Source organism: Oxyura jamaicensis, unplaced genomic scaffold (genome assembly GCF_011077185.1).
Source record: "Oxyura jamaicensis isolate SHBP4307 breed ruddy duck unplaced genomic scaffold, BPBGC_Ojam_1.0 oxyUn_random_OJ67350, whole genome shotgun sequence".
NCBI classification, from domain to species: Eukaryota; Metazoa; Chordata; class Aves; order Anseriformes; family Anatidae; genus Oxyura; species Oxyura jamaicensis.
Window position 1 is genome coordinate 10,266 of NW_023308485.1, and position 6,134 is coordinate 16,399.

The 6,134-nt window shown below is 43.4% G+C and overlaps 1 protein-coding gene across 1 annotated transcript in view; it reads left to right on the plus strand.

Annotated features, from left to right (window-relative positions):
• Positions 1–790: 790 nt before the first annotated feature.
• Positions 791–6,134, plus strand: part of LOC118159117 (iporin-like) — a 40,055-nt gene continuing 34,711 nt past the window's right edge. The window contains exon 1 of the mRNA XM_035313744.1: positions 791–973. The gene's annotated coding sequence lies outside the window, so the exon portion shown is untranslated. The remainder of the gene's footprint in view (positions 974–6,134) is intronic.

Here is a 6,134-nt window from a genome sequence, read left to right on the forward strand (position 1 = left end):
CAGGAAGGAAGGTCTGCCATGGATTACTTTACGGACATGCCAGGACTTAGCCCAGGGTATGGGTAGCACTGTAATCACAAGCTCTGCTTAATAGTTGCTGGGATCTTGGCTTGAGATTCCTTGTGACAGCTTGAATTTCAGACATCCTGTCACTGCAAGGTATTTGACACTGGTCAAAGTGCTTATGGCTGCATCTCACTCTGGGGGTGACTGCGCTTCAGGGACACTGTGTAGATGCTGTTGATGAAGTTTTCTAGGACAATGCACCACAGAAATGTAAAAGAAGCTTCAAGAAGCTTCTTGTATTTTTTCCTGATCTTTCAGTTTTAAGTCCTACCATCCTCCTCCTCCCATGCATTACTTTGCAGATGAGTGTTTTATCTCCAAGGGCTCTGGCTGCCATTATCAATTGTAGAAACACAGCGGTCTGGTTCCTTTTGTTTTCATTTACAAAGCCAAAAGAGATCAGACAGCTTGCAGTCACGCAGCATCTGAAACCCAAGCTCATCACCTAATAAGATACTTCAGCTCTGTCCTATGGCATAGGCTTTGATTTTATGCTTCTCATGCTACCTTCCTGATTTCCCAGTTCCTGTAAGAATCAATCCTCCATCTTCCAGCCTGATTTGTTCTCTCCCTTCCTCTCCTTCTCTGCTCCCTCCCATGCCCTCCCTTGTCTGAGGTCCCACAGGGGCTGATTGCAAGCTGGAGTGGCTGTGCTGTGGGCATGCTTGCTCCTTCACATGCAGCAACGTCACAGCAGCAGCAGCAGGAGCATTGGAGATGTGATTGCGCAGACCCTCTGCATTTCCGGGGATGCAGCTGTGACAAAAATAAATAAATAATAATTGACTGTGTTTCCCACAGCATCCTGGTGAGAGAGCACGGAGCCCACTGGAGTCAGAGTGCTCAGCACTGCCGGAGCGGAGCGTGTGCAGGGAGAGGAGACAGGAAGCAGAGAATCTGTGGAAAGGTGAGATGGAGAAATGAGTGGGGTGGGCATTTGCCTTATGGATGGTTTTCAGACTGTTCATTGCCCTGTGAAGTGGCTGGCTTGCTTGTTTCTGCAGAGATTGCCAGCTACCCAATGAAGCGTAAAGATTTTAGGATTGCTTTGTCTGTTCGGAGGCTGCATTGTTTTGGAGCTGTTGTGATTATAATTGATGCAAGAGTGTGAAGAGGCTGGTATTGCTGTACAGAATGCATGTTTATCCATTGCAGCTATGAAATAGCGGTTGTCACGATGAGCTGTCACGATCTCTGTACATCCCCAGCGGTGATGCTGCTGTGCAACTCAAGAGCTGTTTTGACAGACAGCACTTCCATGAAAAGACAGAAACAAAGGATGCAGGCACAGAAAGGGCTGCTGTCATTATGGCTTTTGGCTTTTAATTTTATTATTATTATTTATTATTATTATTAATGCTAGTAAATCAATTGCTCAAAAGGCATTAGGTTAAAACAGTGTGACAGGTAAAACCTTGCTCTTCTTCAAAATGATACACTGGGATCTGTGCAGGCTGGAATCCTTTGTGTTGCCCAGGGTGTGTCTGTGCTGGCTGTGTAAATGAATGCTTTCTCCCTGCCTCTTTTCGCCGATCAGATGAGAAAGGTTATCTCAGAATGGAGGAATTGCTATTTTTAATTACTGAGATGAGTGGTCTGGGCTGGGTACCAGTTACTAGAGCTTAATTACATGGTCCTCTTATAACCAAATCCATCTTTTCCCTCCTCCCTGCCTTCCTCCTTCTTTTCCCTCCCCCACCCCCTGCACAAATCCTTCCCTCAAATTGCTGCTGCACATGCAAAAGGACAAGGGCTTGAACAAAGAGAAGGATATATGTGGGAAAGGGATATAGATTGATCAGGATGACAGTTAGTGAGAACAATAAGGAGGAATGATTTGGGTATCTGTGATGCAGTGACATGGCCGTAGGGGGATGTATACGAGGATGTAGTAATGTAAGTAAATAAGCAAACAGAAGATGCAGTCTCTTCGGGTTATAGAAAATGCTGAGCATGTGGGGATGCAATTGTAGGTGTTTGGGAGGACTGTGGTGTTAATGGAAGTTAACATAGCATTGACTATTGAGAAACAGTTCATACAGGGACTGGATTGATGGGTGTTGCAAAGGTGTGTGGAGTATGGGGGAGTATAGAGATCTGCATTTATTTTTTTTAACCTCCAAACACGTAAAGCCTTGTCTACCAGTGCTGCTAATGAGTGAGCTTGGCACGTCTAACCTCTTCACAAAACCCTTCTGCAATGTGCCAGCTTGGCAGAGTGCTTGGGGCAGCTTAGCATTGAAATTACCTGAAAATAGTTCAGATAAAGCATCTTCAGGCCTGTCAAGAGCCACAGGATGGTAGGGATCATGTAGATAAAGTGGTGAGTGTTTGGCAGATCTATAGAGGAATCTTGGAGCAGAAAAGGCGGATGTGAGGAGCATTGCAGATCTAGAGGAACAAAGTTGTGGGTCAGAGACCAGCAGTAGAGGGCACAGGGGAGGAAATTTGGGTTCATGGTCAGGGAATGTAAATATGTTGTTTATAGTATCATTCTCAAGCCTCTCTCACTGTGTTCCCTGAGATGGTCAGTGCTGTGTGCATCCCTACCAGTTTTGTCGAGATAGGCGTGATCCTCAGCACAGCCTTTTCTGCAGCAATTGTCTGAAGGAACCATTTCACTGCTGTGGATTCTCAGACAGTCACTTCCTCTCCATCCTTGTGGAGCGGCAAGGATCTCCAGCCTTGACATTCAGTAGAGAAGATGCATCCCAGGTTTCAGTTCAGGCTGCTGAAGGGAATGAACGACATGACTCCAGGCTGGTTAGCACTAGCCAGGGACAGGCACATCGCTTCTTGTCCTGTCATCTTGGCGAGGGTGACCCAGATGTTGCGGCATGGTTGGATGGAGACCCAGGGCTGGCAATAACCAATGATAGTGGCGATTGTGAGGAGGAGGCCAACCATGGCCTTACCCCCTTGCTGGTACCCATCTTGGTCCGTGAACTGTGGAGACACAAGCATACCCTCAACCCCAAGTTATTAGAGGCTGGGGTCCCTCCTGAAGACCTGTATTTAATTTTTTTTATTATCACTAAGGCCTGCTCTGATTGTGGCACCTGTGACAGCACGGAATTCATACTTTTGTAATGTTTTTCTATGGGCGGTAGCTCTTTGTGAGGAAAGGGTAATGCGAGGTGATTCATTATGTAAAGTGCCTTTCCCAACCTGTTCTGTGGTGTTTCCTGGGTGTCTCTCCCTTTTTATTTTATTTTATTCCTTTATTCTTTTTCTTTCTTTTTAATTTTTTCTTTTTTTTTCTATTTTTTCTTTTTTTTTCTTTTCGTTTCTTTTTCTTTTTTTCTCTTTTTTTCTTTCCTTTTTTCTTTCTTTTTTCCTTTTTTCTTTTATTTTCTTTTTCCTTTTTCTATTTTTTCTATTTTTTTCTTTCTCTCTTTTTTCTTTTTCCTTTTTTCTATTTGTTTTCTTTTTCTTTTCTATTTCTTTCTCCTTTTTTCTTTTTCTTTATTTTTTCCTTTTTTCTCTTTCTTTTTTCTTTTTTTATTTCCTTTTTTATTGTTTTTTCTTTTTTTCCTCTTCTTTCTTTCCCCATTTTCTCTTTTTTCTACTATTTTTTCTTTTTCTTTTCTATTTCTTTCTCTTTTCTAATTTTTCTTTTTTTCTTTTTCCTTTTTCTTTCTTTTTTCTTTCTTTCCCTTTTTTCTATTTTTTCTTTTTTCTTTCTTTCTTTCCTTTTTTCTTTTTTCCTTTCCCTTTTTACTTTTTTTTACCTTTTTTCTTTTCTTTTCTTTTTCCTTTTTTTCTATTTTTTCTTTTTCTTTTTTTTCTGTATTTTTCCTTTTTTCTTTTTTTTTCTTTTTTTTATTTTTTCCTTCTCTCTTTTTCTTTTTCTTTTCTATTTCTTTTTCTTTTTTCTTTCTTTTTTCCTTTTTTCCTTTTTCTTTTTTTTCTTTCATTTTTTTCTATTTTTTTCTTTTTTCTTTCCCCTTTTTCTTTTTTTTCTACTCTTTATTTTCTTTTTCTTTTCTGTTTCTTTCTCTTTTTTATTTTTATTTCTTTTTTCTTTTTCCTTTTTCTTTTTTTTTCTTTCTTTCCTTTTTATTTTTCCTCTTTTTTCTTTTTTTTTCTTTTTTGTTTTTCTTTTTTCTTTTCGTTTTTTTTCTATTTTCTTTCTTTCCCTTTTTTTCTATTTTTTCTTTTTTTTCCTTTCTTTTTTTTTTTTTTCCTTTTTTTTTCTTTCCTTTTTTTTTCTTTTATTTTTCCTTTTTTCCTCTTTTTTTCTTTCCCTTTTTTCTCTTTCTTTCTTTTTTTCCCCTCTTTTTTTTTTCTGGTTAGTTTTAGTAAAAACCATAAGAAGTTATCACGGATCTGGGGTTTGAAGCCTTGGCCGAGCTGCCGTCGGCAGCGCCAGCATAGAGACTGGTGGGCTGAGGGGGGGCCGGCCCGGGGGTGGGGGGTGGCGGGGGGGGGTGGGTAGCAACTGCGGCAGAGCCGCTCGGTTCGGCGGGCGCAGCGGAGCGAAGCAGAGAGGGAGGCTCGGGGCCGACCCGGGGGTGGGGCGTGGCGGGTGGGGGCAGCAGCAGCGGTGGAGCCGAGGGCGGAGGTCGGCACGCCTCTCCTCCCTCTCCTGTCTCCTCCCCCCTGGGTGTCCTGGGGTGTTACTTCCGCGAGCGGCTCAGTTACTGCTTTGACCTGGCCCCGCCAACTTCCGTCTTTTCCGCGCTCGATGGTGGGTCCGGTGGGACTTCCGCATGATTTGGAGGGGCATCCCCAGAGTTCTCACCCGCAATGCGCGTTAAAAGTCAGTAACAGTTCTGCAAGGGCTGCCGCTCCTAGTGTTGACATCTGGGCCGCGGCGCAGGCAACCTCCTTCTCCGCCTCCATAGCCTTTAGTGTCTCTAATACCGTTCGTCACAACTCGCAGACAGTTTTCACCTCCTTTTCATCTTTTGAATCCCCCGTTATAGTCCTTTCCCACATGGTATTCCCGAACTCCCGCCATTCCGTAACAGAGAACAGCAAGGCAGTCTCTCTAAAATGTCCCCATCGTTGTCCCAGCTTAATCAGCTTAGTCAATTGCTTTCCCGTTGTCTTGGTACCTCTCTTAGAGAGAACTCCAACAAGCAACGTCATCGCAACCTCTACTTCCATGGCTGTGCTTTTCCCTGGGAGGCAAGGTCTGTTTCTGCCCTGACTATGCACACAAGCAGCACTCCTCCCAGCCGTTTAGTTTCTGTCCTAACTTAATTAACTTAGTTCAATTGCTTTTCCCGTTGTCTCGATACCTCTCTTAGAGAGAATTCCAGCGAGCAACGTCGCTGCAGCCTCCACTTCCACGGCTGCGCTTCCTCTGAGAGATAGGGAGCGACCCTGACCCGTGTCTGCCATGCAGCACCCTCTCAGCCGTTAATTTTCATAATCCCCTCCTCTAGCTGCTTACTGCAGTCTCGGAGAACTCAGTCGAGCTGGACTATCTGGCGAGTAACCATCCTCTGCTACCAGATGTCGGAAAGGGAGACAGTCCTGGAGTAACGATGCAACCTCGATGCGAGTATAATCGTCCACTCTTATTGCAAGTTCTAACAGAGTATATATAGGCAACTAACTACAACGCGTGCCAGCAACAACTTATCATTGGTCTAGCTTCTCCGTGCACTTGTCTCTAGCTTGTTTCCTCATTATCTCTAATTCAGGGACGTGGGAAACAGCGCAAAGCCACCTGCAAATTCCTTTCCCACAGTTGGGGTCCCTCCCAAAGACCTGTAGTTACATTTTTTACCATCACTAAGGCCTGCTCTGATTGTGGCACCCGTGACAGCACGGAATTCATATTTTTGTAATGTTTTACTATGTGCAGTACCTCTTCGTGAGGAAAGGGTAATCTACTGATACGTGAACATATTTCAAGCGACCAAATTCTGGAATATGTGTTACGTCGGTCTGCCATAACTGTAAGGACTGTAGACCTCTATGGTTTACTGTTAAAGACAGGGTCGAAACATGTTGTTGACAGTCAGGACACGTTTGGGCGATCAATTTGGCTTCAGTGATTGATATAGTAAATTGTTTTGCCAAGACTTTGGCAGCTTGATGGAAAAAAAAAGGCA